This window comes from Phycodurus eques, chromosome 16 (assembly GCF_024500275.1).
Source record: "Phycodurus eques isolate BA_2022a chromosome 16, UOR_Pequ_1.1, whole genome shotgun sequence".
Taxonomy (NCBI): Eukaryota; Metazoa; Chordata; class Actinopteri; order Syngnathiformes; family Syngnathidae; genus Phycodurus; species Phycodurus eques.
The window spans coordinates 17264056-17275149 of NC_084540.1; the positions used below are offsets into that span (position 1 = coordinate 17264056).

At 44.1% G+C, this 11094-nt stretch overlaps 1 protein-coding gene across 1 annotated transcript in view; it reads right to left on the reverse strand.

Annotated features, from left to right (window-relative positions):
- plekhh3 (pleckstrin homology, MyTH4 and FERM domain containing H3) overlaps positions 1–11094 on the reverse strand; it is a 59837-nt gene that overhangs the window by 48500 nt on the left and 243 nt on the right. The window lies entirely within an intron of this gene.

Sequence of the window (11094 nt, forward strand, 5' to 3'; positions counted from 1 at the left end):
ATAGAGCAGGACAAGGACAGGAGAAGAAGCATGCAGGACAAGGGTCGTGAACCAGGCTGTACAACTGAAGTGTATATTATGTATTATAGCACTGGTATAATAGTCCTAACTGAAAGTAAACAAAGCACTCAACATTTAGATTGCACAAGGGTATGTCTACTATAGATCGCATGTGCTCAACATTGCACAGTTAGAGTAAGCAAAATATTTGGATCATAAATGAGAGCAGCAGTACGCACTAGTTACAGGTAAATGATTATGGATGGGCCATTTGCAGAGTTAGCTTTGCTTTGGTGACTTTTGCACATCATGGTAACAGAGCACATCTTGCACGCGAATGGCGTTAGACTTGTAAAGAAGTCACCCTGTATCATGCTTCTTTTTTCGCAGCACTCTTCCACTTAACTGAACACGTCATCAACGAAGAGCATGCAGTAGGAGTCCTATGGAGACTGGTGCTAAATCGAGACACGTGATACACACAGCCCCTGGGTGCTCGTGCTTATTTCCCCCCTTAATACCCTTTCATTTCCCCCACTCTCAGCTCTGTGAAAACTCCCCAGAAACACACAATCAGCTGGCTTTAACTCCGTCCTCACCAGGAACAACCCACCACAAAACACACACATATCATTATTAAAGCACACATTAGCATGCTGCACTTAACGCTTTCGTTACTTTGCTCCCCCCTTAGGCTGCTGGATAATCAATATACACGCTCATGGATGCACCTTTTCAGCTGTGTCCACCCCTCACCCATATGTTCAAACTATGCCTCACATTGAAGCCTCAATGAGAAACAGTCTATTTTTCTTATGCATGCAGCAGCCATATTCAATATTTCTGCAACTCCCTTCATCAAAGTACAGCAGATAAACCCCCTCCCCCAAACACCAACACCATCCCAGTTTCTGCAGGCAGAATCTTCTTGGACCAGATCCTCCCCCATATCCCAAAACAATACGCTAGGGGCCCTCCTCTGCTTCCAAAGACATGCTTGGAACATATGTTTTATTTTTAGAGCTGACTCACCATCAAAAAAAAAAAAAAAAAAAAAAAAAAAAAAAAAAAGGAAAATCCCTCCATGGTTTTGTGGGTTTTGGTAGAGCTGAACTCAAAAGTGCGAAAGTCCTCAAACATCAAAAGAATAAACAAATGAAGAACTGTCAAATGCCCCCCACCATTGCGTCTTCCAGGTCCACATCCCCCAGGAGAAGAAACACCATTAAGACGCACTCATGCACATTTAGACGCACGCCAGATATAACCTGATACACTCAGGAGCAGGCCAGATGATTTGGTTGGGCTCCCACTGTGAATTTCAAGTACGGCACTTCCTGGAGGAGGCCTCAATGCAACGTGAAAGGATGGTGCGGTGCTGTGAGGCGTGCACACGCATATTCTCAAATGGTCAGGGAGAAAACCTTTTGTATGGTCAGTATTCAACTTCAACTTCCTGTCGGCCTCTCCAGCTTAGATTTCTTGAAATGCTGATTGCTAAGTTTCCACTGGAGAGCGATGGTAGATTCTGCCACCAATAAGGCTACTTTAGGAGGTTTGTTTTTTTTGCCACTCAAGGTACAATCAATGTCAGACTTTCCCAAAATATAATGTATTGCCATAGTAGCGGCATTAACTGCTCATAAACCAATGATATAAAACACAGAACCAATTAATCCAAAAGCCATTTGCCATGAAATGAGGTCCCTGAGAATCCGTCCAACTCCCTGAAAGTACTTCGTAAATGGACCACACTATTGGGACACATGGTCAGGAAGTGAAAAAGGAAAATGGGCAGTTTCCAAACCAATGGGAAGACTTCGTATTAGATTTCAGAGTGCGTCTGTGGGGATTTGTATCCTTTTTTCCCCGGCCTACTGACTGGTCATCACTGTTGAAAGTGTGCGGGAATCTCCTACACCAAAATAGGGATTGAACAACTTTTGATTTTTTTGTAGGCTACGCTCAGTTTATTAATGTCGAGCCGTTCAACTATTCGATGACATCATAATTTGTTTTTGTCTGTGCGCGCCTCCAAACACAAACTCACTCACTTCCTGCCAGTCGCACACCCTCCCCCGCCCCCCGACTCATTCAGCCAATCTCATTCAGACAGTCGAACATTCAATCACATTCAACCTTCATTGCCTCGCAGACAGTCAGAACTTGTAAAACTCTTAACACCAATTCACGTGACAGTATATAATAATAGTATACAATAAAAAAATACAGGATGAGAGAATGCTTTGCAATACAGTGGAAGGAGGCTGAAGATTGCGAGCGTCTGCGGGCAGATGGTTGAGAGAAACACGAGTTGGAGGATTTCTTCAGCGACATTAACCGTTAAAAACAATATGTTATTGATCCACCACTTCAGTATTGTCTTTTCACTGGTACAGGAAGACATTCTGTGAATTTTCTGACGGATGATGAGAGGATTTCGTCAGCTCGTGTTAGCAAGTGCATTTTCAGAGGGGCATGCATCACACTTGTGCTGTTTTTATATTTGTGGATAAACTTGCATATTTTGCAAGTGACTGTGCTAACAGTCTCATATTTAGTAAAATATTGCCACATACTTGAGGCACCGCTGCTAGTTTGCCGCGCGAAAACTCATTGTCAACTCCAAAACACGTAATTGCCCATTAATCAACCTCGAGCTATAACTTCATTGTGGAACAGTAAAGTCGACGCGTCGACTAATTGGTTCAACCCCTAAACATCAAACTCATCCGAGCATGGACCTTATGGACCTTGCAGAAAAAATTGCCTTCCTTCCACGGAGGTTCAGGATTTGAATCTCAGTTCATGCCCTCCTGTATGGAATTTGAACGTTCTACCCGTGCTTGCGTGGGTATTCTCCAAATACTCCGGCTGTATGTTGCCATGATTGCTTGTTTATATGTGACCTGCCATTGACTGGCCACTAATCATGGATGCAACTCTATTGTGGATGTAACTCATCTATTGCCCAAACTCAAATGGGACAGGCTGCCGCTCACCCGTGAAGCTACTCAGGGAAAATTATTGGTGGATGAATGTGGGGGTGTCACACCCGTGGAGGATGTGGGTGTTTCAGCGTTCACACGTTTCCCAGCGAAAGTGTCCAAAGGTTCCACACAGTTTTTCAACTGTTATCAATATCATCCCAACCCAAATGAATAGAGCGATGGTTATATTTCAACCCTTGATGGGTTAATAATCAATCGTGTGGCGTGTCTCAATATTTTTGTCCACACGGTGCAGCTCGAAAGATCACGCGTGGAGCTGATTGGAGACAGAGGTGCTCGCCGCTCGCCATTGTGTGCCTCTCCGTCTGGCTCCGACTTTGTTCCCTTTCGACACGGAGCCGGCGGGATCCTGTTTCTCCGCAAGCCCGCGTCGCAGCCAGGACCTTATGTTGGCGAGCCAGATTGATTGTCAACAGAACGGGATGTGAAATCCAGCCTGCCAAAGCAAAGCCGGCCCACATTTTGGGAGGGTACACGGTTTCTTTGGCCCCATCTTTGGGAATTTGTGCTTTTGAGGTTTCATTTGTGAAAGTGAGCTTCCAAGTGTGGTTGGCTGGCACATAAAGGAATTATTCACTCGCATGCTTGTGAACCTTTTCTCCAAGGTCATCTGACAACCTACTCACTCAGGATTTAGGAGAGGAACTGACCCCCTGTGATCCCTCCCCAACACACACACAATCAACACACACACACATGACTCAGACAGGATATCCTCTCCACACAGTCCAGCATTGAACTTAACCCTCATCTTGGTGTGCTCTGGCCGGCCTAGTCCATCCAGGTCCAACAAGGGGCAGGGCCAAAGGCCGCTGGCTGTCTCAGCGAAAAATAGGTCTCCTGTTCGAGTCCCCCGGGTGCTGGTAACAGGATAGGCCTGCCGTGGGAGCCACTTGACCCCTCCCGCCCGACCGAGTCCCAACTGTGCATCGTCCAGCTGTGCGTGCAGATCGTGTGTGACAGTCGGGCTGCGGAGGTGCAAAATTAGGATGGAATGATAATGATGATGATGATGATGAAGGAGATAATTATATCGACGACATAGAAATGAGAACCATCTGTTTCTCACTGCACGCACTCAAAGAATCTCTCTGGTTTTAAAATGAGGCTTTTTAGAAAGGAGACAGTGGAATCCTGAGTTTCGGATGGGCACATCTGTTCCTGCAAGACTGAGAGAGCATCAGGCAGATGTCCAACAAGCATTCTCAGCTTCAACTTACAACCCTCCTGGCATATACTGTAGCTTGATTACAGTAACCCTTCACATTCTCGACTCAGGCTTCCATTACCTGTCAAGTGCCTAGTTCCCAGGTTTCAGGAAATCTAAGGATGTGCTACAGGGTTAGGCTTACCTGTAAATTTAGGATTAGAGGAGGCTGGTGTTTGAGTACCATTTTAGGATGAAGATTCATCACAGAGCAGGAAGATGTATGTGATATAAAGGGAAAAAAACCTAGGGTTTGGCCATAATTTTCATCCCCTAACCTCAACCATATTGAGAGCCAGTGGACTGAATGGACATCAGACAGATGTCCAACGTACATTGCCAGCTTCAACCTCTGACTCCCATGGTCTATACAGAATGTTCATCACAGTAAACTTTTGTATTCTAGTCTAAGGCTTCTTCCGCCTGGTTCTCCAGTTTTAAGAATTCGAAGGACATTCTCCACTGGAAACTGTTCTTTTGATGCCATTTTAGGCCAAAGAGTCATCATAGAGCAGAAAGATATCTCATACGAAGGGAGAAAAACCTCAATGGGTGGCCACCGTTATCCCCTGACCTCAACCCTATTAAGAGCCTTTAAAAAAACTTTCCAACTGTGTGGAAACAGTTTCTCGAGAGAATATGTCCCCAGTTTACAAAACAAGGCTCAAACAGACATGTTAGGATGAGTTTGGTGTGGAAGAAGCCTAACAAACACCTTTGGGATGAGGTTCAACTTCTGTGACTTTCCAAAATCTTGTGAGAAGTCTTCCCAGAAGAGTGGAGCTGTTCTATGTGGGAAGAAAATCCCTTATGGTTTATTTTATTTCAACTTCCTGTTGGTGTACCTGTCCTAATGCTTTTATCTATCTATCCATTTCCAGTGTGACTTTTAGATGCCAGGAAACGTCTCAGAACATTTCAATTCTCCACTTATCAAGAATACTGAGTCATGGTGTCAGTCCACAAGGAGTTCACCTGCCAGCATCCAAGTCGTGACTCACATCCATATATCCGCCACCGAGTTCTCCAGTGGTCCGAGTGGGTTTATTTGAGGTGCCTCCGCCGCCTTTGTTACATAATGACTCTCTACGAAAGACTAAGCTCCATAATTCACCCGTTCCTGGAATTGTAAAACGTGACATTCCGTGGTAGCGCATGGCACGCATGAAAACAAGAGAAGACATAATAGCACACTTTGTCATTATCTTCAACTGTCATCAACCAGGCAAGCTTATGGCCGTTTTACCGGGATCAGGGACACAAAGATAGGGAGGAAGGGAAGGGGGTGTAAAAAGCAGCAGATAAAATGCCAGAGCAGGGCTGTGACTACAACCTGGCTAGGAGACACAGCAACTAATTTTACATCATGGAAGGACAGAAACTATTCTGTGTGCTAGCAATCACGTTATCAACTGACCCTTACCTCCAGCAACTAGCCTGCACTCGGCCTCTTTTACACCAGAGAAGTCAGCAACTTGTTTGTTAGCTAACTGGAGCTAAAATGAAAGATATCCCAAGATGACGAGACCATACCCATTGGGGTATGGTCTAACCTTAACCCACACAGCAGAAAGAAATATAATAAATAAAAAATAGATTTAAAAAAAAAAAAAAAAGTACGAGAGCAGGACCATACCATTTTTTACACTTTAGCTGACAGGCTAAAGAAGTAAGACGACAGGGCTGTACCATGTTTTTTTTGTCAGTTGACAGGCTTCTTCCTGGCTTATGTAGAAAAAAAAGTAGGACAACAGGACCATATTTACGTTAGTTAGCAGGCTACTTCATGGTTCAGGAAGAAAGAAGACCATAGAGCCATTCTGTTTTCAAACATTAGCTTACAGGCTACTTCCTAGCTCATGAAAGAACTAAGACAGCAGAAATTCACCATTTTTGGTACATAGGCAAACAGACTACTTTCTGGTTTGTGGCGAAAGAAGACAACAGGGCTGTACCATTTTTTTTTTTTTTTTTTTGTAAGTTAGTTCGCGGGTTGCTGCCTTCTTCATGGACAAATAAAACAACTACTTTTTTTGTGCATTAGGCAACAAGCTATTGGTTCATGGGGAAAGAAGACGACAGGACCTTAACATTTTTTATGCGTTAGCTAGCAGGCTACTTCTAAGTTCATAGAGAAGGTACCTGGACAACAGCACCGTACCATTATTTTATAGGTTAGCTATCAGGCTACTTCCCGCTCATGGCGAACCCTACCATTTGCCTTTGGAGGGGGGATTGTGCCTCGTATGACAGCAAATGATATCTTATATCCAAATTTGTATCCAATATTCTGCTATAACACCAGAAAGTGAAACGCATTGTTAGCGCAATCCTTTAGCGGCAGTAATTATTATATAAACAGTTAACATGTACGGCACTAATGATTGGGCGAGGCTGAAGATAACTTATTGACAGTTAGGCTGGGCTGGGCAGAGAGCCAGTCATTTAGCTATTTTTAGCCTGCTGACTCCAGTAAAAGCGGGGCAGAATGAAGAACCGATGACACGATGCCAAAATGTAAACCTGGGCCGGATTAGTGGCGAACTTTTGCATGAGAGCGCGGAGAAGACACGCGAGGACTTCTACATCCAGTGCAAAAAAAAAAAAAAAAAAAAAAAGATTAAGGACTAAAGTTCCCGTATCTTCGGTAGTGGTCACCATGGAGAACTGCTGTGACCAATGTTTGTGCAAAATGAGTGTTTAACGATTTGTTTATATGTTGTTTTGGATATGCATGCAAAAACACACATTATAAAATACCGTGCAACTCAGTGAAATAGCATTTAAAACTTAATTCTGGCCAACTGTAATCTGTGTGTGTGTGTGCGTGTGTACTGTTTCATGTTTCACCCCCAGGACAAGATCCAGGCTGTTGCTAGGTGCCGTGACCTCCAAAAGCAACACATTCGCGGATGCGGACAGGACACCCTGCAAAGAGAAGGGCTGTATTCTACTTTCCACCCCCTATGCACAGCCACAGATACACTATTAAACACAACCTTAAAAACACAACGATGGTTTTAACACACTTTTCCTGTGTGGCAATGAAGATTCATGATCAAAAAGTGAGCTTTTTGTTTGGTTTGGACGACAGCAATACAGTTTTGAGCCTAACATTATTGCGAAAATGGTTTTCGTTCTTCTTGTTTCTCCTCGGCTTTTCTTTTATCCCTGCACAATGCTTGAAGGTGCAATTGTCATGTTGTCGGTCAGTTGCCACAGTCAGCACTTCAAGCCCAAGGCAGAGCCACAAAAGTGCAAAGACAGTTAGCAAACAAACTAGGAGGCAGACTAAATAACAGCGGTGGCTTGTGCATTTGTGTGTTTGTGTGGTCATGTCTTTGCCTTTGCGTACATACTGTATGTGTGTGTGTGTTACAAGTAGCGCACGATGGGAACAAAAGTGTCTCGTCACCATGTGTATGCGCCGGGCCACAGCTGTTGTTGGTATTTAAACTACTTGCAGGTGTGTGTGTGCGCTGCGGTCTCTATTGAGCTGTCGTGCGCTGAGCTTGAATAGATCAGGCTTGACATTTTGTGTTAATGAGCAGTATGTACGGGTGATGATGGTGATATCTCCTGTTTCAACAACTACCATTTTAATGGCCACAAAAGGGCCATATTTATGCGAAAACACTTTGAGGACGGAACAAAAAAAGACTAGAGTAACTGTTACTCCTAATATTCTAGAATATATTCATAGAAATATCGTAGAAATAGCGTCAGAAATGGTATGATCAGTCGAAAGGTCATCCATGGCCATCATCATTGTACTGCCATCACTACGGTAGTGTTTGCAATCTGGCCGAAGTGGGGGACTTGAGTCACATGACTTGAGTCAGACTTGAGATGCCAGTTTTAGGACTTGGTACTTGCTTGGCTAAAACCTATGAACGGTGGGTTCTGATATGGGCAGCTGCCCAGGGCAGCATTCTGTTGCTTTGAAGGCATTACTGCTCAGTTCTGTTGCAAATGGTGTCAGAAGTGGGACGGTCAGTCATAACGCAATTTGGGGCAGGAGGCGGTAATGTGGCGCAGCATGCTATCACTATGGTTGTGTATTCAATCTGGTATGCAAACTGGTTAAGATGTACAGTTACTTGGGAAACTACTTCCCTTTGTTCTGTAACAAATGGTGTCAGAAGTGATAGCATGCTGATATCACTTCTGACTAGCATGCCCCCCCCCCACACACACACAAACCAAATAGATCTGGATTGAAGGTGGTACTCCTTTGGAGTCCTGTGACAAATGGTGTCAGATGTGGGATGGTCCACCATAAAGCCATCCGTGATGGGAGGAGGTCACGCGAGACAGCATGTATTCACTATTGGTGTGTATGATGGCTGGTTAAGATGCCAGAAAGCCTGGCTCTTTGTGGTTTTGTGGTCAGCGGACAATTTTTTCAGTCAGTTCTCAGACTTTTGTGAAAAAAAAAATAGTGTCAGAAGTGACACCATCATGATCATGATAATTCTACTTTAAGTGGTAGATTTTCCTGTCACTTTTTTGGTACCTTCAAAGTTTTGTTTTTTGTAACCTTGACTTTTACTGTTTCAGGCAACAATCCTGAACTATTTTGGTCCTGGAAAAGGTACAGTTCCTTAGAGACTGATATGGTCTTCTACTGTAAGCCTACAATCTCAACAAAAGTACATTATGCTTACTAGGAAGTACAATCCTGGACAAGAAGAATGCATGAAGAAAGTCTGAATTTGACCAGAACTGTGACACGATATGGTATCAGATCAGGGTTAAATACCAACAAAATTCCGTCGGATTGTCACATCCCAAATGCGAGAGGTCAAACAGCTGACGCACCAGTCGAGCCAACCCTGGGGTCTGAGTGGGGGGGGGGGGGACTGCACGTCCTGCTCTGGGCGCCTGTTCAGCACGGATCCCATCACCCCAGCAGGAGGCCCAGGCGGTGCGTGAACACCCGAGGGCTGCTGTCACAGCTCTGTTTACGGCCGCCACCGGGAAGCCGTGACAGCAGGTTCTCATGGGAGCCAGCCAACATAAACACTCATCCCGGCGAGAACCCTGCTGAATTCCTAAGTTTCCCAACAGGCCTCTGTCAGTGTTATCTGCTTGTGTTTTGAGTTGATCCCACACACACGTAAGGCAGCTGAAGGTTCCTCCATCCATCTTCATGACAAGTAGCGCTGAGCCATGATAACAGATCAGCATAACTATCACATGGAAACATCTGGGCACGAGCTGTGACCCGCAGGCGGTGCCCCCAGTTATACGCGTAGATGCAGACTGTGTCTCCATATGTGTGTGTGTGTGTGTCTTACCAGTGCATACCCCTATGGAAAACGCACACGACTAGAATAGGGGCAGACCAAAGCGCTATCTGGTGAGAAACAAGCTCCATTTGTGTTTGTGTGCAAAATAAGAGGGCCCTTCGAAGTGCACATGACCGCCTGGCAAGTTTTAAAGATGCCATTTAAAAAATATATATTTATTAGATCAATTAATTAATTGATAATTAAGTTAAATTAAGTTAAGATTAATTAAGTTTTGTTTTGGTACTGGCAGTACACTAAGTGTGTCCAAACTGGCACGAAAAGGGGGAAGCAAGGAGAGACAAGGGTGACATCTAGTGGTCTTTTGTTGCAGCATACACATTTAAGCCAAAAAAAAAAAAAAAAAACCAACAACATTGCATCTTTTCTATTTTTCCAAAAAAAGTACACGTTTAACCTATTCCATGAGTTAACTTATAAATTAACCATGAGAAGAGATGTTTTAATACCTATTCCATGCACCCCACTCAGTTCTTTTCTTTTTGTTAATTAATATCTCTGCAGCCCCAGTGAAGAGATGGACTTTTAAGTCTTCACTGGCTCCCAATAAATGCATTATACTGATTATAACTCATGAAGTGGGGATTAAAATTACACTCTGCTACATATATTTTTCTATTGTGCACCACACACATGCAGGGCATGCAATGAGTTCAACAAGGGCATCAAGACAGCCGCCAGGAAGCCGACAAGCGTCAAACAACAACTCGCTTGCCTTCATACATTTTGTCCACAGTGGGACTCCAACTGTTACCCTTGCAGTATCAAAGCCCAAGTCCTTACAGCTAAGCTATTGGAGGAGGTGTGAAGGCCGTCTTGTAATGTCTGTCTATTGTTCTATGAATTAAGCATACATTTTTTTTTTGCATGCGCTTGAATATTGGTTAACACACTACCAAAGCGGTCATTGAAAGTGGGAAATTAATGCCCTCCCAATACCATGTGGGTGCCCCATTTTCGGGTAGATGTGCCCCCCCCCCCCCCCCCCCCCCTCTTGCACACCACTGTTCCAGTGGCAAAGCAGGGAGTTTTTGTATAAAACATATTCATACATATTTTTAAAATCTCTGTGACACAGTTTAACTAAAATATGTGAGTTTCTCGCTCCTGTGTTCCACCGTGAATCCTTTTAGCATCCAGATGAGAGACTTAACCCCCACCCTGCCCCACTCCACATGGCACACACAGATCATATAGACTGGGATCTGTGGTTTGTAAAGGTCAAGAGTTAAAGGGGGAACAGATGGCAAGCCTGACCCACCAACTGCGTATGCAAGTACAGGAGAGCTTTTCAAATAATTGTGTTGTTATTAATGTTGGCATTCAGTTATTTCATTGTTTTTGCCTTTCCAGATATAGCACAGGTACGTACTGGTTTTCCAGTATGGGAATGGGGGTGGGGGCCGGGCTTACAAACAATCTCGTTTGATTGAAAAAAACGGGTAAATCCGCACACACTGGCATCCAATCTCGCAGACACACTGTCGTCCCATAAACCCACTTCTTAATCCCAAAGCTGTTTTTATTTTTTTTTGCCCTATTTTGTGGTCACTGTGTTTCGCAT